The sequence below is a fragment of the Macrobrachium nipponense genome, chromosome 37 (assembly GCF_015104395.2).
Source record: "Macrobrachium nipponense isolate FS-2020 chromosome 37, ASM1510439v2, whole genome shotgun sequence".
In the NCBI taxonomy this organism is placed as follows: domain Eukaryota; kingdom Metazoa; phylum Arthropoda; class Malacostraca; order Decapoda; family Palaemonidae; genus Macrobrachium; species Macrobrachium nipponense.
Genome location: NC_061097.1, coordinates 46,210,547 through 46,236,075, shown reverse-complemented (window position 1 = coordinate 46,236,075; position 25,529 = coordinate 46,210,547). Strand labels below are relative to the sequence as shown.

Below are 25,529 nucleotides of genomic sequence, written 5' to 3'. Positions count from 1 at the left end.
ATTATTATTATTATTATTATTAATAGATAGAATTAGAGTCTGTGTTTATAATTATACGATTAATAACCAATGTAGTTTTATTGATGATTGATAACACTAATAAGATCATTATTATTATTATTATTATTATTATTATTATTATTATTATTATTATTATTATTATTATTATTAGTATAAGTAGAATTATGAAGAATATGTTGTTTGATAATTATATGTTTAATAACTAATATAGTTTTATAGATAATTGATAACACTAGTAAGATTATTATTATTATTATTATTAATAGAATATTGGAGAATAGTGTTTGATAATTATATGTTTAATAACTATAGTTTTATAGTTATTGATAACACTAAGTAGAATTATTATTATTATTATTATTATTATTATTAATAGAAGTAGAATTATGGAGAATATGTTGCTTAATAACTATATGATTAATAACTAATAGTTTTATAGGTAATTGATAACACTAATAAGATTACTATTATTATTATTGTTGTTGTTGTTGTTGGCAGAAAAAATACGAAGAAAGAACCTATATTTTAATTAACAGTGATAACAGTTATCTTTTCGTTTGCAGAACGCCTTATCTTCAGACAAACCACCGAGAACTGAAGCAGCCAGTTTTATACGTACATTTCTGTCCTCAGTGTTTCAGAATTGAGTTAATAGATTTTCGTCTCAAAAAAAAAATCTCCTAAGTTCTAGACGGCCTTCAGTGTTCCAAAAAGAGACTTGCTATTTTGGAATATCCAAATTCCATTTTGGGACGAATGACGTAGATCCAGTATTATTATTTTATTATAATTATTATTATTATTATTATTATTATTATTATTATATTATTATTATTATTATTATTATTATGACACCTTTAGAAAATGCTGAAATATAAGAAAATGAATAACTGAACATAGATGTCAAAGCATTAGACCAATACTATTATTATTTTTATTATTATTATAAAATGCTGAAGTATAAGAATATGAATAACTGAACATAGATTTCAAAGCATTAAAAGACCAATACTATTATTATTTTATTATTATATAAAATGCTGAAGTATAAGAAATGAGCAACTGAGCATAAATGTCAAAAGAGCACAGAGACCAACACCACAGGCAGATCTCAACTACAGCAACTACCATTTGCGTGCGTGGGGTAATTGAGATTCAATTTTGACTGTCGCCCTTTATATATATAAAAAAAAAAAAAAAAAAAAAAAAAAAAAAAAAACAAAAAAAAAAAAAAAAAAAAAAAAAAAAAAAAAAAAAAAAAAAAAAAAAAAAGATAGCCCTGCTTTTTCCGATGTCCTTGAGTTCGGAGATACCCAAGATAAGTGCTGTGGGTTGTTCTTGGGCACCAGAGTATCTTTTTTTTTGGGGGGGTGGGGGGGGGGGTGGGGGGGCGGTGGCATTGTTGGGGGGCGGATGGGGATAGAGCGGGGAGCGTAACGGTACTGGTTGGTATCTCCGGGAGCGGGGTGCGGGGTGGGTGGGGGTTTTAATAGCTAATGATAGTGATAAACGGGAATTAGTTGTGATATTTAATTATCATAAGAAGAATTTGGCGTCTCCGTTAATCAGAATAATGATATTAGTTTGGCATTTGAAAGGTAAAGGAAACAATGTTTAACACACACACACACACACACACACACAACACACATATATATATATATATATATATATATATATATATATATATATATATATATTTCTAGTCGGCGAAGATAACAATACTTCAGGGGGTACCATGATACATTAGTAGAATGCCATAGTTTTATTAAAAACGTTTCGCACACAATTCTCGATGCATCATCAGTCTGTGAACAATAAAAGTAAATACATTATATAAAGGAATTCACAAAATTACAAGGTAATTAAAAAGTTAATGGTTTTAAAAAGAAAAGCAGAAGTTAAAAAAAAAATCGTTAAAACACTGTAAAAAGAGAGAGAGAAACTAAGACACCAACCATCCAAGGCAAAAGAACGAAGAAGGAATAGCAAACCTGACGTCCCAAACACAAAGTCAGTTATGCCAAATACAGAGGGGAAGCCGTGGTGTGATTGTTCAAAGAGGGAACTAGCCTTTTTATAAGTAATGACTCCAGAGTAGTTAGATGATCTGGGTCCTTTGTCTATCCAATAATAGAGAAGTGCTGTTTCAAGACCTCTATTTTGCATATAGCAGCATGATTTTTAATGTTAGAAAACTCTGGTTGCTTAATTCTCTGGCCTGTGCGAAAACTGAAACCCATGTGGCTGCAATATCTCACTTGCAATAGCTTACGAGTAGATCCGATGTAAGAGCCCGGACATCCAGGGCATGTGAATTTATATACAACATTAGATCTCATGAAGGAGATATATATATATATATATATATACTATATATATATATATATATCTATATATATATAAATATTATATATATATATATATATATATATATATAAAGAGAAGCTGAGCTGATTTTCTGATGGGGTGAGAATCACAATGGATAGAGAGGGTAGAGTGGTGCAGGTATAGAGAAGAGCGGATAATGTTGATGGCGAGGGAGGTTTGGGGGGGGGGGAGATGGTTTGGGGAGAGGGTTAGAAGTTGAACGCAGTAGCAGTTGCAAAGTTGACTGGACCCCTTGTTTGTGGTGAGTGTACCCTGGGACCAAAGGTACATCGATATGATGCGTAGAAGTACTTTATCTTTCTGTAAAAAAAATAAAAATAAACAAATTAATAAATAAATGAAATATTTGATTTTTTATATATATACCTAAGATTAAAGTTAATGAATGCGAGAATGTACGTATCATGGCCTCTGTTGGTTGGTCAAAGTCTCCTTTTTTTTCTTGCACACCTTAGCACACCTAGGGCTCATTACCCTAACCTAAATTTAACAAGCGCACAATATATGGTAACTCTCTAAGAAATAGAATAATTTAAAAAAATTAAGATATGACGAATTTCTGTTAACAAATTTTTTGTCGGAGAGAGAGAGAGAGAGAGAGAGAGAGAGAGAGAGAGAGAGAGAGAGAGAGAGAGAGAGAGAGAGAGAGAGATAATAGTTTGAAATATAATAGTTTATTATATTTCAAAATTTTTGCAAGTAAAACTGTATATAACAATCTTGTATTATTATTATTATTATTGTTATTATTATTACAGTTTGTGCTATCCTATACGTTCTTATGTAACTATATGGACGAGACAGCGTGAACTTACCTTACCTAACAGGTTTTAATAAGACAGGATGTCCGTAGTTACTAGAGAGAATGAAAAATAGAGAGGATTATATATATTATATATATATATATATATATATATATATATAATATACAGAGAGAGAGAGAAGAGAGAGAGAGAGAGAGAGAGAGAGAGAGAGAGAGAGGACTGAAGGTAAACAGATCAACACATTAGTGTAAATGTCAGGAGCAGTGTCGTCATGTATCACAAGTGCTTGTTAACCGGCCCGAGAAGAGTCTACTTGAGACTCAGAGGTCTGGAAAAACTAACCCCTATTAATAATAATAATAACAAGTGCTTGTTACTCGTACTACAAAGCCAGACCCGTCAAGAAGCGTTTTACTCAATTCCCTTCGAGATTCCTCCACATCGTAAGGTCGGTAGCAAAACAGATTATTCCGTTATAGGTCGTTTTTGTGCTCAGTGAAAATAATAATACTAATAGTAATAGTAAGAAGAAGAAGCTTTACGAGTGCGACTTCTACTTGATTCGCATACGACTCCACGTACTAAGAGAGAGAGAGAGAGAGAGAGAGGGGGGGGTTAGGTTTATTTTACCACTGCGAATAAGTTTGCCTTGCTTTTAAGTTTGCCTTGCTCTTATAACTATTTACTTTTATTCGACTCCACCAAGAAGAGAGAGAGTGAGAGAGGGCTAAATCTGGTGTCTAATCGTGAATCAGCTAAATCTGTGCATGGCATCTTTGCCTTCCACGAGAGAGAGAGAGAGAGAAGACATGAGTAGTCTTAGCAACCCCCCAAAAACACATATCCGGGATCAAGTACAAACTCGTGAAGACCGTTTCTCTTGCTGCATAAATATGAGTCTATAATATGTCCACGGTGTTACCATAGCTACTGACAAAGGAGATGGCTTGTGGAGGCACACACGGTTGATGAGGGGTGAATACTCTGTACACTCGTGCTTATTAAATATTCAGAACACATTTTTTTCGCCGCCTGGCGTTTGGATGCAAATCATGCAGTGGTTGGTACCGCGCGGGGTAGCAACAGGTTTGTAGGTCTAGTAGTAGTTGCTCACAAAGGTGCACGCGAGAGTTAAGTCCCCCCCTCTCTCTCTCTCTTCTCTTATGTTGTCATGTAGCATTCACCATTGAAAATATATCGGTGCTATGTCGGTTAATGTAATCTCTCTCTCTCTCTCTCTCTCTTTATAGTTATTTGGAAACCGCCGGCTCTTTGTGTAGCCCGTCCGGCATTACTGCCAGTGTACTGTTATGGCATGTGACTTACATTATATAATCAAGTACTATTGTTTCTGTAGTATTTATTTTGAAATATTGAACATTAAAACCCACTTTCTTAACAAATATTTTTAAAAATGTGAGTTTCCATGACATAAGATTTTCTTCCGAAAGTTTAATGCGTTATCGTACGTTATCAGCCGTTACTTTATCGTACAAACCAATAGTATTTTACCTGACTGTCGTTACTTACGCACTTTATGTTACTTTATTGGTGTAATTTGGCAACTCTGTAGTTCATTAAATACATATTTGTAACGATCGACCATTTACAAATTTCGGGCCTTGTCGGACGTTATCGTACACAGGCAACATCTCCTTGATTGACTCCCGTATGCTGAGTAGCTGACAGAGATTCTTATCTGGTTCGAACCTTTGTTTTCCCCGGAATATTGATTATCCTCGAGTGTTGTTGATCGCTGTGCCTTACAACTCAAGACTGTATTGACGCCTTATCAGAGGTATCTCATTGATTCCAGCCATGGGGAAATTGGTACTTGTCGATTGAGGCTGATAAACCTTAAAAGAATTCTCCTTTTCAATACTTTATTACCTTTATTTATTTATTTAGTAATTTATTTTTATTTCTTATTACTGATCTCTCTGTATTTTCTGTTATCTTCTGTCATTTTTTTTCCAGATGAACACATTAGTCTTTGGAAGTTTGAATTTCAAGTCGATGGCCCCTGTAGGCCTGTTCTATATGAGTATGGTTCATCTTCTCAGTAATAATAATAATAATAATAATAATAATAATAATAATAATAATAATAATAATAATCATTTATATTTGGCCAAGGACTGAATTTCAGGTCAGTGATTCCTGTGGGGGCTTGTTCCATTCGAGTAGGGTTCATCTTCTAATTAATAATAATAATAATAATATAATAATAATAATAATAATAATAATATAATAATAATAATTAATAAAATTAATGGCTTTATTAAAAAGTAATGGCTTACCTTCAGCAGCGTTACACTTGTAGAGATTCTTCTCTATTTTGCGAATAGCGGCTTTTTCAGTGCTACTTAAACAGGCTAGTAGAGCGCCTATAGAGGTCATGGTAAAATACAGGGTCGAAATAGGTGTATATATTTGAATTTTACAGATAAACCATGATACCATAGTCGTCAGTCATTAACGATTTTCTCTCTCTCTCTCTCTCTCTTTCTTAAAGCGAGCTTTCGTCTGGAGCTGCCAGACATCCTCGGGCATAATAATAATAATAATAATAATAATAATAATAATAATAATAATAATAATAATAATAATAATAATAATAGTAATATACTTATTTTTTGGCCAATGGCTGAATTTCAGGCTGGTCGTATACAGGGTGTCCATAAAGTCCCAGTACCATTACAAGCACTTATTGCTGAGAATGGTGATGGGAATTTATGGACACCCTGAATAAATAGTTCATCTTCTGAATAATAATAATAACAATAATAATGATAATAACTTATAAGTGGTCATGGATACAAGCACATGACTTCTTTGTCCTTCGCCTTTCTCCAACGCAACAGGCCCCTCGAAAAAAAGGGGAGAATGAGTTTGGTTACTTGTGACTTTGGGTACCGCCCCCTGGGAGCCAGCAGCGCTCTCGAAGAAACAGGTGGGCTTGGCATATAGCCAAGGTGCTTACGTCATCAGACACACCTCCTGACCAAACGCTCTCGTGCAGAGGCAAGAGGAAAGCGACTCTGGGTGGAGACAGCAGGCCCCCAGCGGGTCGTTTTCGATTGTCTCCTCTCCTCATTCAGAGGAGAAAACAGCTGTTTTCACCCCCTTTTTTTAAAATCCCCCCCTCTCTCTCTCTCTCGTATGTTGCCATGCAGTGGTCACCATTAGAAATATACTGGTTCTGTAATCTGTATTGTTTAATGTAATCTCTCTCTCTCTCTCTCAACGCAATTAATCTTTTTCTTCCTATGCTGATTTTGAGAAATTAAGACAGCATGACTTAGCCCCTAAAATACCTTGAGACAGTGTACTGTATAGTATTGTACAGTTCTTTATCTGTTCAGTAAATCAATTTAATTTCACTATCATATTAAAGTCATCTGTGAAAATGTGCTATCCCAGATTGCTGTATCTTAGCATGTAGAACTCGTAGAATGAAAATGTATTTACCTGTAGATCAGCAGTTCTACATATAATTTTTAGTTTTTAACGCTCCCATTGTCAATAACTAATGAAACAAGGTATTTGGGAAGCTGACGAATACGTAAAATGAAACTATATCTACTACCCCTGTGAGCGTCACTTCAAAAATGACGATAATATTGTCTGTTTCAAATGTTTTGGAACCTTCAATTTCAAGTTAGGTGACCCTGTGGTGGGCTTGTTTCTTATGTATAAGGTTCATCTTCTGAATAATAAAAATAAAAAAAATAAAAAAATGATAATAAAAAAATTCCTTCTTCAAAAATATGAGAGGAATGTGACCAAATCCTTAGACCATGCCTTGGGCTAGTTTCCTTTTGTGGATAAAGGTTTGGAATGGAGAATCGCCGTTTCTGAAAGCCGGTAGCAGCCCGTATTGGTGATCAGCGTGACTCCAATTTTTCCCCAAATATCCACCCGCGTAGTGACTTGGAATTCTAGTATATACAGATATTTTGGTAGGTGAAATGAGCATGTATATACAGTGTATAGGTATGGTTATATGTATGTATATGCATAGAAAATTCAAGTATGTAATATACTTAAAATAAAAAAAATATGTGTAGAGTCTAAGCTGGCTATGTATTGTTTCAAGAAATATGATAATACACTCATAGGATAAAATTCTGAATGTAAGTCTGTTAAAATTGTCAAAATTTTGTATATTTTCTCTAATAAAAGACAAAAAAAAAAAAAAAAAAAAAAAAAAAAAAAAAAACAAAAAAAAAAAAAAAAAAAAAAAAAAAAAAAAAAAGCCGGCCATTGGTGGCAAAATCGAAGTGTTTCGTGTCCGGTTCATTTCGGTTTGATGGTAGGTACAAAGTTTTGTCGATAAGATGGTCGAAGACTCAAGAAAACTAGAAAATGTTTAGGCGCGACATCGGCCTATGAAGACCCTCGTGGTAGGCGCAGACTGCCAACAGGTAGATAAAGAGCAGTGGTTTCTTGAGGTCCAGTTGAAAAGCGAGAAAGGCGCCATGTTTAATACTGTACTATAGCACCTCGGAGTATTGTGTGCAAAGTTGCTTCTATCCCTACGAATTTAGAGCAGAATTTTATGATTTCCAAAAAGAAATATGCTGGTCTAAACCATGCAACACTACTATACCTCTGTTCAGCACGTCTCTTTCGAACAGAGTGCAGAAGTCCACACCAGGCTTACTTTTATTCCATTCACCCTGTTTCACCATATAGACCATCTCTTAGAAACAGATGACATTGGCGTCCTTAGCCCTTGTCTCGTGGCCCCAAAAGGATGAAATTCATTTCCTTTGCCATTCTCTCACTGCTGCTCGTACGAGCGAGAGCCACGGTCACGTGATGACGCTGGAACCCCGGACCGGATCACGTGATGAAGCTCCATTCGGAAGACGAGGGAAAAATAGGGAAAGGTTTTGTGGAAGCTCAAAGAGAGAGGTGCTTGTTTACGGTTATCCAAATCCTCCTTGAGCCAAATTAGTGAGGTAGTTCGGGTGATTTGTTCCGCGGAGGTATTTCCTGATTCCTTGAGACATAGGTCTATGTAGACCTTGTCCTGAGATGAGTCCTAGCGTGTCCTAGTGGAATCATGTGTGGGCTTCTGTTGTGTTTTAAATCCTCCACAAGTGGTATCTCGACTTGTGGTATAGAAGGACATTTGTGCAGAACAGTTATAAAAAAAGGAATTATGCATTGCGCTCTGCGTATATTGATACACATCACATATACGTTAACAAACAATTCAGAAGGACGACTCCAGAACGAATTAGAACTAAACAACGGCCTTCGAGCTAAATCAACAATCAAGAACTTTACCTGGCGTCAAATTTGAAGTCACTGGGTACATCAGGTCTTGAGGTGTATCTTTCGTCGTGGAAAAAAAAAAATACTTCCTGTGTTAACAATATGGCACTGACTCTCCTCTGTGACTGAACTTATTGTGATCTAATGACTCTTGCATCAGACCGCAGGAGGTCTCGTACGAAGCTAATCACATATACTTCCTCTAGGAAAGTGATTTATTGCTTATGAATACTCTGACGTTATAAGAGTTCGAAGTGCGTGTAAGTTATTGTGGTTTTAATAAAAAGAGCGAACATGAAGGCCAGTCTTTTTGCTCTTTAAATATAGAATAAGTTGTTTAATCTATCTACGAAAATAGTTTCCAACTGAGATGTGCTCCAAGAATATTTTTGTGCCGTAGTGTTGTACTTTGTCAATTTCGTAATCATATGGGAATATTAGAGAGAGAGAGAGAGAGAGAGAGAGAGAGAGAGAGAGAGAGAGAGAGAGAGAGAGAGAGAGAGATAGCGCAAATTATAATGTGCTTTAAAGCATAATGCCATTTACAATATTGTGGTCAAGAATTGCAATTGCACAATCAATTTTTTTTCCCGTAATCGCTCTTTGGATCATAAGAAAACTTGCCTGAAAGATAAGTCTTGGCCATGATAATATGAATACCGGCCTAGCGGTAAGCTTTAATAAAAAAAAAAGTATGATTATATAAATGCAAATATTTAGAAATATCTACTTCGCAAGTTCTTCATTCGTCAGATTAGAAAGGTCTTGTGGCTTGTTGTGGATTCCTAAAAATATATTGTTATAATTATTGTTTACGAGAGAGAGAGAGAGAGAGAGAGAGAGTATGGTTTGTTTGTTTGTATGGTGTTTTTACGTTGCAAGGAACCAGTGGTTATTCAGCAACGGGACCAACGGCTTGACGTGACTTCCGAACCACGTCGTGAGTGAACTTCTATCACCAGAAATGAGAGAGAGAGAGTATGGCATTGATTATATTGAAAACAAAAATCAAAATTTCTTCAGTAGAGAGCATATAGTTGATATTTCTCTTTTATTTAAAAAAAATAGACTTTAAAAGGTCATTTTACAATAAATATATGTAATTTATGTACAGACTCAACAAATATAGTTATATTTTCTATAGCTCAACATACTTCAATTTACTATTCATAATACATACATATACCCATACCTATACACTGTATATACATACTCATTTCACATACATATAGCCGCGCCATATACCGTAAGAGGCTAGAACATTATCAGTATCATACATAAACATCGTAGGATCTGTTGTTTGCACTTCCACGTAACCTGAAATCAAACAAAGTTGCGAAAGACAACTACGCAAATTCAAACAACATCGAGAACGAAGAATTCCTTCGTTAAATTTTGGCTTGACTCTCTTGCGATCTTTTAAATTACAGCATCGGCAACACTTGACATTTCCCACACTGCACCCTTGAGGGGCCAGACACGGAGGCGCCATTCCGACCCCCCACCGGGGCCAAGGGACGTCCTATCCCAGAGAGTGAGAGAGATTCAGACCGGGAACTTGTGTGCTGTTGTCAAGCGCTTGGAGCAGGCAGCAGGCTAGTGCTCAGGCTCGACTTCTCCTCCAAACCGGCGTTTAGTGCGTTGATTTCGTCTACATTTAGTTGCTAGGAGATGCTGAACATAGGAAAAACTCTTATTCAGACTCCTAATGTCACACTCACCCACGGGTCTTTCTATAACGTGACTGTGGCAAAGCGTAGTAAATGTTTTCGTTTACTGCCACGAGAGGATGAGAGTTTTTGGCGGTTCCTTGAGTTCTGGTTTCAGCTAGATAACAGCCAAAGACGTACTTATTATTGTTCGATAACAAATTTTTTTAGTGTTATTGTTTAGTAGAGATAATGAAATTTTCGTCACTGTTATCTCTGCAATGGCCTCGTGTCATTTTTTTTTCTGTCTGGTTTGAGAGGGTTCCAAAAGACACAGATGTGGTGTATGCTTATAATTATATGCTTATATTTATCTACACTTTTACGTATACCTACACGCGCTGCATCAGCACCCTTGATGCACACGATACGATATTATATATATATTATATATATATATATATATATACATATATATATATATATATACGTATGTGTATCAATATACGTGCTTGTATGCATTAAAAATCTTCTGTAGGGATACTATGTACACAAAGATTATTGGTATTCTATTTCAGATTTCTAGACTACAGTCTACACATTTTATAGTACTATGAGGTAGCGGTGTCATAGCTTCAGTTGTCAAAGAATATATTTAAGACCGTTTGTAAATCTGGCCTCATCCTTTCAAACGTACCTACTGATGAATCTACAACTTGATTTCCTGGTGCAATGTCCATATATGCTTTGCCTCCTTCCTTGTAGTGATTTTATTGTCCCTGTTCCTACTCTTTACATCCCCCTATACCCCTTTGCTTGTAGTGCGCTTGTAGTTTTTATATTGAATAGCTGCAAGCATCATGCTTGATTTGTCAGCGAATTTACAGTTAAAGTACAGTGAGACCCCATTTGAATACTAAGTTTTGCTCTCAAAGCTTCTGTACTGGTCACCTGTAGGCTACAGCATTCACAAGACGATTGTCACCGTGGGTCTCTTATCCGATTTTGGCGATTAATTTGTCAGGGCTCCTGATATCTATAAGTTATTTTGATAGAAGTTGGCTCAAAGCATTGTTTGCCAACCCCATTTCTAGGTTTATGTCTTACATCTCAAGTTTAATGTCGTGGCCATTACTGAGAACTCTCCTCTCTGACCAAGGCTTGTCCTTCCTTTATCAGCGACCTGCTGTAGTCTACAGCTATTCGTTTGTTTTTGCTAGTGACTCCTCAGTCTCTGTTTGTCCTTTCCTCCTACCCATTCTTTGTCTGTTGTTCACATTAATTCTCGAATTCCTCTTCCTTGTGTCTATCTTTCCTTATTTCCCTTTACCTTCTCTTGCTTCCTACTGAGCTCCATATTCTTTGAAAGCTTAAATTTCAAGTCAGTGGCTTGTTTTGTATGAATAGAGTTCGTCTTCTGAATAATAATAATAATAACTAATAATCCACGGTATCAACACAACAAACATGCAACATGGCTCCAGGAAGTCAAGGAAGAAGAAACAGGGAGAATAAAACAAAGATTCACAGACATCACGACAGACACAGTCAGACACCAACTAAAGAAAATTCCAAACTGGAAAGCCACAGGTCCCGATGAAGTCCATGGATACTGGCTCAAAAACTTCAAGGCCCTACCCCCCACCCACGAATTAGCAAGAACAACACCAGCATTGTATCTCGAAATCACCAAGCACCCAAATGGATGACCCTCATGGAAGAACATCCTTAGTACAAAAAAGACAAGAGTAAGGGAAATATAGCCAGTAACTACAGGCCTATCACCTGCCTACCAATAATGTGGAAGTTACTAACAGGTATCATCAGTGGAAGGCTATACAAACTACCTAGAGGAGACAAACACCATCCCCCACCAACAGAAAGTCCTGCAGAAGGAAGTGTAGGGGCACAAAAGACCAGCTCCCTGAATAGACAAAATGGTAATGAAGAACAGTAGGAGAAGGAAAACCAACCTAAGCATGGCATGGATAGACTATAAGAAAGCCTTCGACATGATACCACACACATGGCAATAGAATGCCTGAAAATATATGGGGCAGAGGAAAATACCATCAGCTTCCTCAAAAATACAATGCGCAACTGGAATACAATACTTACAAGCTCTGGAAAAAGACTAGCAGAGGTTAATATCAGGAGAGGGATCTTCCAGGGCGACTCACTGTCCCCACTACTCTTCGTAGTAGCCATGATTCCCATGACAAAACTACTACAGAAGATGGATGCCGGGTACCAACTCAAGAAAAGAGGACAACAAAATCAACCATCTGATGTTCATGGACGACATCAAGCTGTATGTAAGAGCATCAAGGAAATAGATACCCTAATCCAAATACTGTAAGGATTGTATCTGGAGACATCAGGATGGAGTTTGGAATAGAAAAATGCGCCTTAGTCAACATACAAAAAGGCAAAGTAACGAGAACTGAAGGGATAAAGCTACCAGATGGAGCAACATCAAACACATAGATGAGACAGGATACAAATACCTGGGAATAATGGAAGGAGATATATAAAACACCAAGGGATGAAGGACACGATCAGGAAAGAATATATGCAGAGACTCAAGGGGATACTCAAGTCAAAACTCAACGCCGGAAATATGATAAAAGCCATAAACACATGGGCAGTGCCAGTAATCAGATACAGCGCAGGAATAGTGGGATGGACGAAGGCAGAACTCCGCAGCATAGATCAGAAAACCAGGAAACAAATGACAATACACAAAGCACTACACCCAAGAGCAAATACGGACAGACTATACATAACACGAAAGGAAGGAGGGAGAGGACTACTAAGTATAGAGGACTGCGTCAACATCGAAAACAGAGCACTGGGGCAATATCTGAAAAAACCAGTGAAGACGAGTGGTTAAAGAGTGCATGGGAAGAGGACTAATAAAAGTAGATGAAGACCCAGAAAGAATATACAGAGACAGGAGAAAGACAGAAAGAACAGAGGACTGGCACAACAAACCAATGCACGGACAATACATGAGACAGACTAAAGAACTAGCCAGCGATGACAATTGGCAATGGCTACAGAGGGGGAGAGCTAAAGAAGGAAACTGAAGGAATGATAACAGCGGCACAAGATCAGGCCCTAAGAACCAGATATGTTCAAAGTATGATAGACGGAAATAACATCTCTCCCATATGTAGGAAGTGCAATACGAAAAATGAAACCATAAACCACATAGCAAGTGAATGCCCGGCACTTGCACAGAAACCAGTACAAAAAGAGGCATGATTCAGTGGCAAAAGCCCTCCACTGGAGCCTGTTGCAAGAAACATCAGCTACCTTGCAGTAATAAGTGGTACGAGCACCAACCTGAGGGAGTGATAGAAAACGATCAGGCAAAGATCCTCTGGGACTATGGTATCAGAACGGATAGGGTGATACGTGCAACAGACCAGACGTGACGTTGATTGACAAAGTCAAGAAGAAAGTATCACTCATTGATGTCGCAATACCATGGGACACCAGAGTTGAGAGAAAGAGAGGGAAAAAAATGGATAAGTATCAAGATCTGAAAATAGAAATAAGAAGGATATGGGATATGCCAGTGGAAATCGTACCCATAATCATAGGAGCACTAGGCACGATCCCAAGATCCCTGAAAAGGAATCTGGAAAAACTAGAGGCTGAAGTAGCTCCGGGCCTCATGCAGAAGAGTGTGATCCTAGAAACGGCACACATAGTAAGAAAAGTGATGGACTCCTAAGGAGGCAGGATGCAACCCGGAATCCACACTATAAATACCACCCAGTCGAATTGAAGGACTGTGATAGAGCAAAAAAAAAAAAAAAAAAAAAAATAATAATAATAATAATATCAGTTGTGATCATTAGTGCATAGCTGGACTGAGATTGTAGGGGTAGCTGAGCCAGAATTGGCTTGAGTATGATAATATGAAATTAATCAATTAAATCTACTGTTAAAATAGATCAAGTGTTTTATTGAGATGGTATGTTCTGTGGTCTTCATTTCAAAGTTTTATGTTAGCTGTATACATACAAGTGTTGTGCATGGCATCCGTGTGTTGTATATATATATATATATATATATATATATATATATATATATATATATATATATAGAGAGAGAGAGAGAGAGAGAGAGATACTTTTATACATAGACGAATGCATTATTGTTTCACCTATTAAGTTGTTACCATACATCTTTCCTTTATTACTCTGGCCTTACCTGGTACATTTTGTTTCAGATATCAGATATTAGTTATGTTGCAGATACTTGAACTCAGCCAGCTGTGTCCACGATTATAGATAAAGGCATTCGTTAAAGAATAAACAATGGGTTTCAAGCTACCTCCTGTTTCTTGTCTTGGGTAAAGAGTTGGCTCTAATTCAGCATCGTTGCCAAAGTATGTTAAGAATGAATAAATAAATCAAGGCAGGAACAAGGGGGTTGTTCCCCCTAATGTCAGAGAGAGAGAGAGAGAGAGAGCACGAATTTGGCAGCATTTCTCTTAACATGTCATCTTGTCTATTTTGTGCAACATGCAGTTCATATACATTTTCATATAAACTTCAAAACTGACCACCAAGAGACTGTTGAACTGATTACGAAGATCCAAGATCCATGAATTATAGTGCGATCTATTTGGTCACGTGACATTATTGATTTCAGTTGGCAGTAAAATAGGCCACAAAACATCGTTTTTTGGACTCCATTGGAGACAGCTGTACAACAGGTGATCTGTCAGTCTCTAAATGGACGCGTAATCTTGTTATTGTTACCACGCCCAGAGACAGCCATGCATAAGGAACAAAGATTGTAAAGAGTAAAAATATTCCTAGAGCCGGTGATTGTTGAAAAAGTTGGGACTATCCCAACTATAATTTCTCTCTCTCTCTCTCTCTCTCTCTCTCTCTCTCTCTCTCTCTCTCTCTCTCTCTCTCTCTCTCTCTCTCTCTCTCAGTATTTTGGCAATTTTATTTTTCTGATTAATAGATGCTTGGTTTTTCGATCTTTTCCTCTTGTTTTCGTCTTCAAACCCTTAATTTTTAGAGAGAGAGAGAGAATGGAATTTATAAGACCTGAGCCCGCTATAGTTAACACAGACTCTTAAACGAGAGCTCTTGAGTGAAATGCTTATATATATATATATATATATATATATATATATATATATATATATATATATATATATATATATATGTGTGTGTGTGTGTGTGTGTGTGTGTGTGTATAAGAAATGGCAATTGTGGAACTCTTAAATATTGGAATATTCTCCCCATTCCAATGATAGACAGCTTGTAATATTTAATCACTCCATAAATTGTACTTTCAGTTTACTTGAGGTGGGGTGGGATGGGGGAGGAGGTGGTCGATAATGGGCCTCGTGCGGTAGTATTTATTTATTTTTTATAATTTCTCATTTGCCATATTTGCAGCAGTTGTCTTGTCCTTCATGCTCGACGCACGGGAAATAATTCTAGGAAAATGCAGTACGCGTTTCTATTCTCAGTTCGTATGATGCAACACGTGAGGTACTGAAGGTCACCAGTTTATTGAAGGAAAAAACATAAATAAATTTCTTACAGTTGCTGAGGGTAAGTGAGCGTTGCACGTCAGGTGTAGCTAAATTCAGGTTTTAACACCGGATAAATTTTCGATATATCTCGTTTGTTTTCATTTAACTCGTTCTTATATTTCTATTTGTCTATCTTGATTACTGCTTTGTTAATACTAATTCATAAATGATGCATTACAAATGTTCTTTTTTTCTTTCTTCTTCTTTACACAACTCTAGAACTTTGGCGGAATAATCCATTGGTAAGGGTTTTTTGTTTTAAACTTCGTTACATAGTGTTTTTAAAGGTCTTCTGTGTATACAGCTATGTCTCGCAGCAACCGCTGGCGTGCATTAGGTAACGCGATCTGTTATTCATAACAGTGATAATAGGTTTTTGTTCTTACTCTATAAATCCTGTCCTGTTTATCCTGGTTCGTACAAGTTTGTCAGTAATGTGGAGGGGGAAGGTGCTATTCAAAGTTAGCGCCTTCCAAGCAATCCCAACTTAACTTTCTTTTAGTGTAAAGATCAAGCACTTATTATTATTAGGAATCTATTTTAATGCTTGCTCTCAGAGGAAAAATATTCATTTTTTTACCAATAATTAATCTAAGTGGTGAATTTCCCTGCCTGGCAAACCATGACGGAAGCCGTGACGTCATCAGGGTGACTGTAATATTCCCTTGCTTGACCTGTGTTAATTCAGAGAGCAGTGGCCGTCATATTTCTTAATATTTTTCAGACACACAGTTACGTAAGTTCCATTATTACTAGGATGTGAAGTTAATTTTATGTGTTTGTTTTAGCATGAAGAAAGGTCTATTTACTTCGTGAATACGGGATACCAGGTGTAAAGTCCTCTTCACTATGGAGTGGACATGTCTGAAAATGGCCCTTAGGAGGGATGTTGGTATTTTTCGTCTGATATTCAGTAAGTCCGAATGCAATAGGAATTTGGTATTAGGGCGAGGAGAAATTATCCAATATACATAAAGCTAGATAGTAGTTAGGGCTTAGTCTGTTTGTAAAAGGTCTGGGTGATTAGCCAGCTCGGCTGCACAGGTGCTGTCAGTTGTTATTATAAAAATGAGCCGTTAGTGTTTGCAGTAGTATGTTAAGACTGAAGTTATTTGATTTTATAGACAGAACCTTAATATGCTAACATAATTTGCCTGCAAATTTCTGGTTGGCCTACACAGAAAAGTCATGAAAAATGACCAAAGTCGTAACTGTGCACCTATTCCTAATTTGTGATGCCCAGTTAGCTAGGTACCTACATCAAATTGTTTCCAGGCTACTACTGCTACCTAGGCTATATCCTGCATGTGAATCATTTATTTAGGCCTATATTTGGTAGAAGTAGAGAACAGCGCTGCATGGGATATTACCTTGGAAATAGATTATCCCTACTAGCTATTTAACTAGCTACTGTTATTCTTTTGTTGGCCGACTTTAATTAACCTCAGAACTGATGTGCTATTTTATGCTGGGCATCCTGGAATGCAGTTGTACATGCAGTGTTATAGGGAAGCTTTTGACAAAAAGTTTAGTTTCCTTCACTGGGGGATCTCCCTCTCCCCCCTCCAGCTAAGTAACATGGCCTACTAGGTTAGGTTAGGGTAGTTCCTTTAGTTCCTTTTATTATAGGTTTCCTTAGCCAGTCCCTTCTTGAACATATGGCTCCAATAAATAGTAACACCACCACCTTCATCAGCAACACCGAAAGTACATAGAGGAAAAATCTATTTCCAAGGTAATAAACCACTTAAAGCTACCTATATTTTGCTTGAGCAAAGCAATTTTTTAAAATTTTAGTTGCCAGCCCCCTAGTGAGGAGCATGAGATTTCAGAGTGGGAGGAATAAAAATTAATGAATGATAGAAAATGCATAACCACAACACCCAGTGTAGAGGACAGATGTTGCAAGACATGGCTAGGCCTATTTACAAGAGTACGGCTAGCCTAAACCTTACCTTCACTTGAAGTATCCTAACCAAGGGCACTGGGTTTAAGTAAATACTGAAATTAATGATCTAACCTTGCTCGCAGCATAGGTTGTTCCCTACCTTGAAGGTGGGAGTTACTATTACTCACAAGGTAGCCCATTGTTGAACAGAACATATCAGGGAAGAAACAGAGTTCACCAGGTTTGGCAAACCTCTCTTGGTGGATCTAAGCCGGTATTCCGTGGCGAGCTATACTATGACAGTTGACCCCTCTCTTCCTGCTGCAGTAGCTTAGGGGCTGCTTGTTGCACCATTAGTAAATGTTACTGGAAATCATCTGTGATAGCTCTCCAGGCTATAACGCTTGGGTTTTCCTTGTGGAAAAGGTGATGGGAGGTTAAATGCTGTTCCTTTGATCATTCATTGTTGAACAAGGTTATATCAGGCCCTATTCAAGAGTTTGGGAACATGGTGTTGTTGTTGTTGTTGTTGTTTTTTTTAAAGTTCAGGTTACATATTTTATGATAGCCTAGCGTTCTAGACTCCAGAACTAATGTTTTGTTTTCATCACATTCTACCATTTGTTTTCAACAAAACATTCTATCAGCAATAAGTACCTTGCTTTAGCCTCACAACTGCCCCATAGGAATTCATAAAGGCTCTGGTGGCAGATTGGGTGCACTTGTTGGGGATTTGTCTGTTATGATACTTTGTACATCGGCGGATCTTTGAAAACTCCCCAGCAGATTTGCCACAGGACAGAGATGGAGTTTTGGGGATTGTGGTACATAATTGGGGAAAGTTAGAATTCATCCATATAAAACCAACAACACATCTGGGTACGGTGAACAACACATCAGCAGCTAAAGGGCCTGGCCTGCAGATGCCTTATCTCCTCAGACTCAAGGTCCCATTCCAATTTCTGTCCTGTTTAGATCAACCAACTCAGTTTTGACAGGTCCTCTTTGGTCACTTGTCGTCTCTGGAGAACCAGTAGCAGATGGATTACTCCCAATGGTTGTGTACCATCAATCCTTTGACACTGTGCCATGGAAATGAAAGAGGATCTCATGTTGTGGACTTACGATAGGAACCTTGAAGTATGCATTGGTAGTTATTGACTAGACTGTATGAGCCCTTTAAGGAGGTAGTGCACGGTAGGCATTATACTCAAGGTTCTTTGCAGTGTCCAAGGAATATGATGTTCATTAGAGAGAAGTAAGCTGAGGTAAAGGGAAATACGTACAGAAAGAAGAGACCCCATGTATGTGTTATATATATATATATATATAATAAATATATATATATATATCTATATATATATATATATATATATATATATAAATGCAAATAGTAGACAAAAAACATTAAAAGGCAAGGATGAGGGTGGGAAATCTGTAGGAGAGCTGGTAATCAATAGTGTTATCGTTATACTGGAGTTCAACCTCATTCCCCACTGATTAAACCATTCCCTGATTGGTCACTGTCCCAATTGAGGCATAGGGCAGCTTCATTTCTCCTAAATGGAGACTTTACTACACTCACAAGTGTTGCATCATTGGCATACTGAATAATTTTGTTTTCCAGGCCAACGACAATATCATTTTATAAGCTAAAAATAGCTACAAGAAAACATAAAATTTTAGTCTTGTTTTCAAGCTCTAACAACTGTCCAAGAAAACATAAAATTTCAAAGTTTTGTTTTCAAGCTCTAACAATTGTCCATCTTCATGCTAAGGATGTCCATTAAAAGACTTGTATATCTTGGATAAATGCTAACTATCATGAAAATATTCTCTTATCTTGATTCTTAAAGTACACATGACAGTAATGTTCTAAGAAATACAAGTTCAGTTGTATCTTGAAGGTCATATCATTGGTGTTCATGGTACCAAATTGGAGTGAAAGCAGTATTTTTGATAGCAAATTGAAAGCTTTAAAGCCAACATCATTTGCTGTTTCACAAAAGTTCAACCAAATTTCAGCTGCCCTAACGCAGCTTATCCCTGTGGTACAATTTCTTATATGAATGCGCACTTTGCAATCTCAGCTCGGTCTTAAGGGGTTTTTCTTCCAGAAAGTTGTCAACTAGTGTATATCTAGACACTTGAAAATTAGCTGCCTCATGAATTTTTGTAATTAGTTATTTCTATGCCAGTTGTAACAGTATATTTATATTTTCATACATTCAACTTACCTGTCAGATATATACATAGCTATCGACTCCGTCGTCCCCGACAGAAATTCAAATTTCGCGGCACTCGCTACAGGTAGGTCAGGTGATCTACCGCCCTGCTCTGGGTGGCAGGACTAGGAACTATTCCCGTTTTCTAATCAGATTCTCTCTGTCGCCGGTGGTATCAACATTGTTGTTACTTCCTCCTGACTAGAATTCGTTTTTCGCAACGCTTTTGATCATCTCTCGCTGATATTTGGTGACGTACTTGGATCGTTGTTTGGCATTCGCTATCGTGGACTGTTTTTTGGACTTGGTTTTTGGAATTCGTGAATATGTCTGACTCTAGTGTTAGTTTCAGAGTGTGTGTGAATGAGGGCTGTAAGGTGAGGATTCCGAAAGCTTCGGTAGATCCTCATACTACTTGTAGTGGTTGTAGAATGGTTGAATGCCCGATTGAGAATACGTGTAACGAGTGTGAGAAATTGAGTGCACAAGAGTGGAAGAATCTAACTTCTTACTTGAAGAAGTTAGAGAAAGATAGATAGAGGAAGGCGGCTTATAAAACCCGCAGAATGTCTACATCTCATGATTTACTGTCTAGTTCTGTAGCTTCTTCCTCTGATAATCATGCCCATTCTGTTTCAGCCCGTTCACAAATTGCTAATCCCTCTAGTTCTGCTTCGGAAATAGCGGAACTCAGAGCTTCCCTTCAGAAAATGCAGGAAAAAATGGCAGCATTGGAAGGTAAGGAAAGTGAATGTGGTTTCGCTAGTGATATTAGTGTCCCCAGTGTAGTGGAGGGGGCGTCTGGTCGTCTCTGCGACGCTCCCAGGCCTAGACCTCTTCCAAGCTCCCTGGCCCGAAGGAGAAGGAAAGTCGAAAGCCGTACGGGGGTTGTGGAGAATCCCCAACGATCAGGCGTCCCCCTTCGGCAGAATCTATCATATCACAAACTGCCAAGGACCGCTATAGGAAAAAAAGCGTCCTTCGAGAGTGCTTTTCGTCTTCTAGTTCGCCCTTCTCTCCGAGAAGAGGATGGAAGGAGTCGAAACTTTCCCGTCCGCTGAAGAGGAGTATGAAAGAACATGAACTCAATTCTAGTCCCGAGCGCTTCTCTGAAGAAGGAGCGCCTTCGGTAATAAAGAAGGCTAGAATACATTCATACTCTGGGTCTGGAGGAGATCCTAGAGCGCCTTCCAGATCTCCCTCTCCTGATTCGAAAAGATTCCTCAACCAGGAAAATTTTGATGAATATGCAAGAACAATTAGCCTCGTTAGTAGGAGCTCTATATAAGGAGCCTACTCGTAAGAAGGATGATGATAGGCTTCCTATTAAAAGATCTAAATACCGATCTCCTGTCGGGCGCGACGCACCCTACAGGGGAGTTGTCGCACAAGCGGCCATCTCTGGGGGGAGCAATGCGTTAGACAGGAGAGAAGTAAGAAAGGAAGTTACTCCTGTCAAGAGTGCGGCTCCACCCAGGAGCCAGGCTCCGAGTAGGCGCAAAGCGCCAGAGTATGCAGTACAACACATTCAATTTTCAACCAAGCGCCAAGAGTTAACTGAAGAAGAAGATCCTGTTAGGAGTAGAGCGCTTGTTAAACGGAAAGCGCCTACCGGGATCAATACTCCTACTAAACACCATACGCATTCCAAAGATCAGGAGTATTTGGAGCGACGTACTCCTGCCAAGCGCCAGGAGTCTTCGGATCTCGATACTCCTCCCAGGCGCCAGGAGTATTCTGAACTTAATACTCCTCCCAGGCGCCAGGAGTATTCCGAACCTTATACTCCTCCAGGCGCCAGGGAGTATTCTGAACTTAATACTCCTCCCAGGCGCCAGGAGTATTCGGAACAAGATGCGCCTACCAGAAGCCAGGAGTATTCGAGGCGCGCTGCGCCTGCCAAGCGCCAGGAGTATTCCAAACACGTTACTCCTTCCAGGCGAGATACTCCTGCTGTACACCAGGCGCATTCCTTGTATGAAGAGCCTGACATCCGACAGGAGTCATCCAAGCGTCAATCTTTTAGCAAAGAGAGAGTAACTCTTAGCCCCTCTTCAATTAGGAGTGCTTCTTCAGAAAGAAGAGAGTAAGGGAAGAAACATAAATAAAGAAGGGAGCCTTCTCCTTCCGAGCCTATGAACCCAGAAGATGCCTCGGAGGATGAAATGAAGGAAGGATTTTCTAATTACAAAGTTCTTTCGTCCCTTCTCTTGGAAGAATATGGAGACTCGTTAACGCCAGCCGCTCCTCCTTCTCCACGCTCTCTGTTCTCGAGCACGAAAACACACAAGTCTTCCTCTTTCCTAAAAATGAAGCTTGCTATATCTATGAGGAGGGCGCTTCAATCTCTTGACTCCTGGTTCAAGAAGAAGGAGGAGTTAGGAAGGACTGTCTTTTGTATGCCTCCCGCTAAACTTACAGGGAGAGAGGCATTTGGTACAAACGGGAGAAAATATGGGATTGTCTCTGTCCGTTTCAGCTGAATCAGACTTCTCGAGTTTAGTAGATTCATCGAGAAGACACGCCTTGAATGCAGCAAAAGTAACATGGGGGCTTTCGGAAACGGACCACCTCCTCAAAAGGTTTTTTTCACACTTTAGAAGTTTTTAACTTCTTAGATTGGTCCCTTGGGGTTCTTGCCAAGAAGTCTCATGAAAAGGAACAACTGGACCCATAAACCCTAAATAGCATCCTCACATGCTTGAATAAGGCTGTTCAGGATGGATCGGCTGAAGTATGCTCCCTCTTTGGTGCAGGAGTTTTAAAGAAGAGGGCGGTTCACAGTGCTTTCCTCACGAAGGCCGTCTCTCCTTCGCAAAGAGCCGCCTTATTGTTTGCGCCTCTCTCAGAACATCTTTTTCCCTCGCAGTTGGTGAAGGATATTGCTCATTCGCTGACTGAAAAGGCCACCCAGGATCTCCTTAGACAATCCTCAAGGAAAAATAGGCCTGTGGCCAGTGAGGAAAAGAAAGTGGCTCGTCCAGCTCAGCAGCAGCCCTTTCGAGGAGGCCTTCCAGCTAGATCTATCGCCAGAAGGAAGTCAACCGAAAAAAGGGGCAGGTCTTCCTTCCGTCCCTTTAAGAAAGGAAAGTGAGAATTCTGTCCTCCAGACACCTGTAGGAGCCAGGTTACATTTCTTTGCGAAAGCCTGGGAAGACATAGGATCGAATCCTTGGACGATGTCGATCATCAAGAAGGGTTATCTCATCCCATTAAAGGACATTCCTCCCTTGACAACATCACCGAGGGAATTGTCCGCCAGATACAGGGACCCTGTTCTGATGGATACTCTTCGTCAGATGGTGGAACAGATGTGGGACAATAGAGCTAGTGCTGGATTGCAGCTCCCCGGGGTACAATCGCTTGTTTCTTGTAGCAAAAGCCTCGGGGGGATGGAGACCGGTACTGGATGTAAGTGCGCTGAACAAATTCATAAAACAACAGAAGTTCAGCATGGAAACGTCTGCTTCAGTCCTTGCAGCACTGCGGCAAGGAGATTGGATGGCGTCCCTAGACCTTCAGGACGCATATTTCCACATCCCGATCCACACCATTCGTCGAGGAAGTACCTTCGATTTATGTTCGAGGGAAGAATCTATCAGTTCAGGGCCCTGTGTTTTCGGCCTTTCCACGGCTCCTCAAGTCTTCACGGACGTGATGAAAAATGTATCAAGACATTTACATTTGAAAGGGATAAACGTCTCCCTGTACCTGGACGACTGGCTCATCAGAGCCAGGTCTCAAAAGCAGTGTTTGGAGGACCTGTCAACAACATGGAATTGACAAAATCATTGGGATTGATCGTGAACCTCGAGAAGTCTCAGATGATCCCCAGCCAAGAACGTGGTTTATCTGGGGATTCAGATGGATTCTCGGGGTTTTCGAGTTTTTCCCTCTCAAGAGAGAATAAAGAAAGGCTGTGCCACAGTATCGAACTTCTTAGGGAAAGAGCGCACTTCAGCGAGGGAATGGCTGAGCTTCTGGACCTTTTCCTCGCTCGAACAGTTCTTTCTCCTAGGAAGACTACATCTTCGTCCGCTTCAGTTCTTCCTGAGAAGAAGTTGGAGTTGGAAGACAGGGACAGCTCTCGGACACGTTTCCAATCCAATCGGAGGAAATAAAAAATCATTTAAAGTGGTGGATTGATTCCTTAAAAGAAAACAAAGGAGTGTCCCTGCAAGTACGGAACCAAGCTGACATTGTTCTCAGACGCGTCGGAGTCGGGCTGGGGTGCAAAAACTTGGGATCCAAAGAAGTGTCAGGCACCTGGTCGGCAGAACAGGTGTCATGGCACATAAATTGCAAGGAGCTTTTAGCAATTCACCTTGCGCTAAAGAGCTTCGAACACATAGTCAGAGGCAAGGTCGTACAGATAAACTCAGACAATACGACAGCTCTGGCTTATGTCAAAGGAAACAAGGAGGGACTCACTCTTTCGCTCTGTACGAGCTGGCAAGAGATCTGTTGATTTGGGCGAACCAAAGGAAGGTAGTCTTCTAACGAGGTTTGTCCAAGGGGAGAGGAATGTGAGAGCAGACAGACTGAGCAGGAGGTTCCAGGTCCCTTCCCCACAGAATGGACACTCCACTCAGAAGTCTGTCAGAGCCTTTGGCTCCTTTGGGGAAGCCTCAAATAGATCTTTTCGCCACATTCCTCTCCAAAAGGATAGACACATTTTGTGCCCTGGTGGAAGATCCAGGGCTTATTGCAACAGACGCCTTCCTCCTGGACTGGTCAGGGATAGATGTTTTACGCTTTTCCCCCGTTCAAGATACTGGGGGAAGTAGTCAGAAAATTGTGGCATCCGGAGGAACCAAAATGACTCTGATTGCTCCGTATTGGCCAGCTCAAATTTGGTTCACAGAGGTGATGGAGTGGACAGTGGACTTCCCCAGATCTCTTCCAAACAGAATAGATCTGCTCAAACAACCCCACTTCGAGACGGTACCATCAAAATCTACCCGCTCTTGCTCTGACTTGCCTTTCGACTATAGAAAGACTTGTCAGAGCGAGAGTTTTCTCGCCAGGCAGCAAGCGCAATTGCTAGAGCCCGCAGATCATCTACTAGGCGAGTGTACCAATCGAAGTGGAAGTTTTCAGAAGCTGGTGCAGGTCGAAGAAGCTGTCCCTCTTCCAGTACCTCTGTGACCGAAATTGCGGATTTCCTTCTGTTTCTTAGAGAAAAGTCGCATCTCTCTGTACCGATTATTAAGGGGTACAGGAGTATGCTGTCAGCAGTCTTTAGAAACAAGGGATTAGATCTAACGAATGATAAGGATTTGCACGACCTCATTCGTACCTTCGAAACATCAAAGTCACTTGAACCTAAGGTTCCAAGCTGGAACTTAGATGTGGTTCTTAAATTTCTATCCTCCGAAGAATTCGAACCACTACACACTGCTTCTTTTCGTAATATCACTAGAAAGTGTTTGTTTCTGATGTCTCTTGCAACGGCAAAAAGGGTCAGTGAGTTGCACGCCCTTGAATCACGAGTTGGCTTCAAAGGAGAGACTGCAATTTGTTCATTTCAGTCTCTCTTTTCTGGCCAAAAACGAAAACCCTTCGAATCCCTGGCCCAGGAGCTTCGAGGTGAAAGGACTTACTAGTTTGGTGGGCAGAGGCAGAAAGATCCTTTGCCCAGTTAGAGCTCTAAAATTTTATACTGACAGGAAGAAGCAGTTGGGGGGTTCGCAAAAGGTCTTTGGTGCTCAGTAAAAGACCCCAAGAGAG

General features: G+C 39.4%; 1 long non-coding RNA gene across 5 annotated transcripts in view; it reads left to right on the top strand.

The window, feature by feature from the left end:
- LOC135209237 (uncharacterized) overlaps window positions 1-25,529 on the top strand; it is a 108,674-nt gene that overhangs the window by 76,697 nt on the left and 6,448 nt on the right. Inside the window, exons 1-2 of one of the 5 annotated variants that reach the window (XR_010313329.1) lie at window positions 8,976-10,098; window positions 15,547-15,705. The exons of 1 other annotated variant lie outside the window; for it this stretch is intronic. This is a non-coding gene — a long non-coding RNA (uncharacterized LOC135209237). Of the gene's footprint in view, window positions 1-8,975; window positions 10,099-15,546; window positions 15,706-15,873; window positions 15,929-15,998; window positions 16,423-25,529 lie in introns of those variants that run through there. 3 more of the 5 variants (XR_010313330.1, XR_010313327.1, XR_010313328.1) reach the window with 3 other exon arrangements.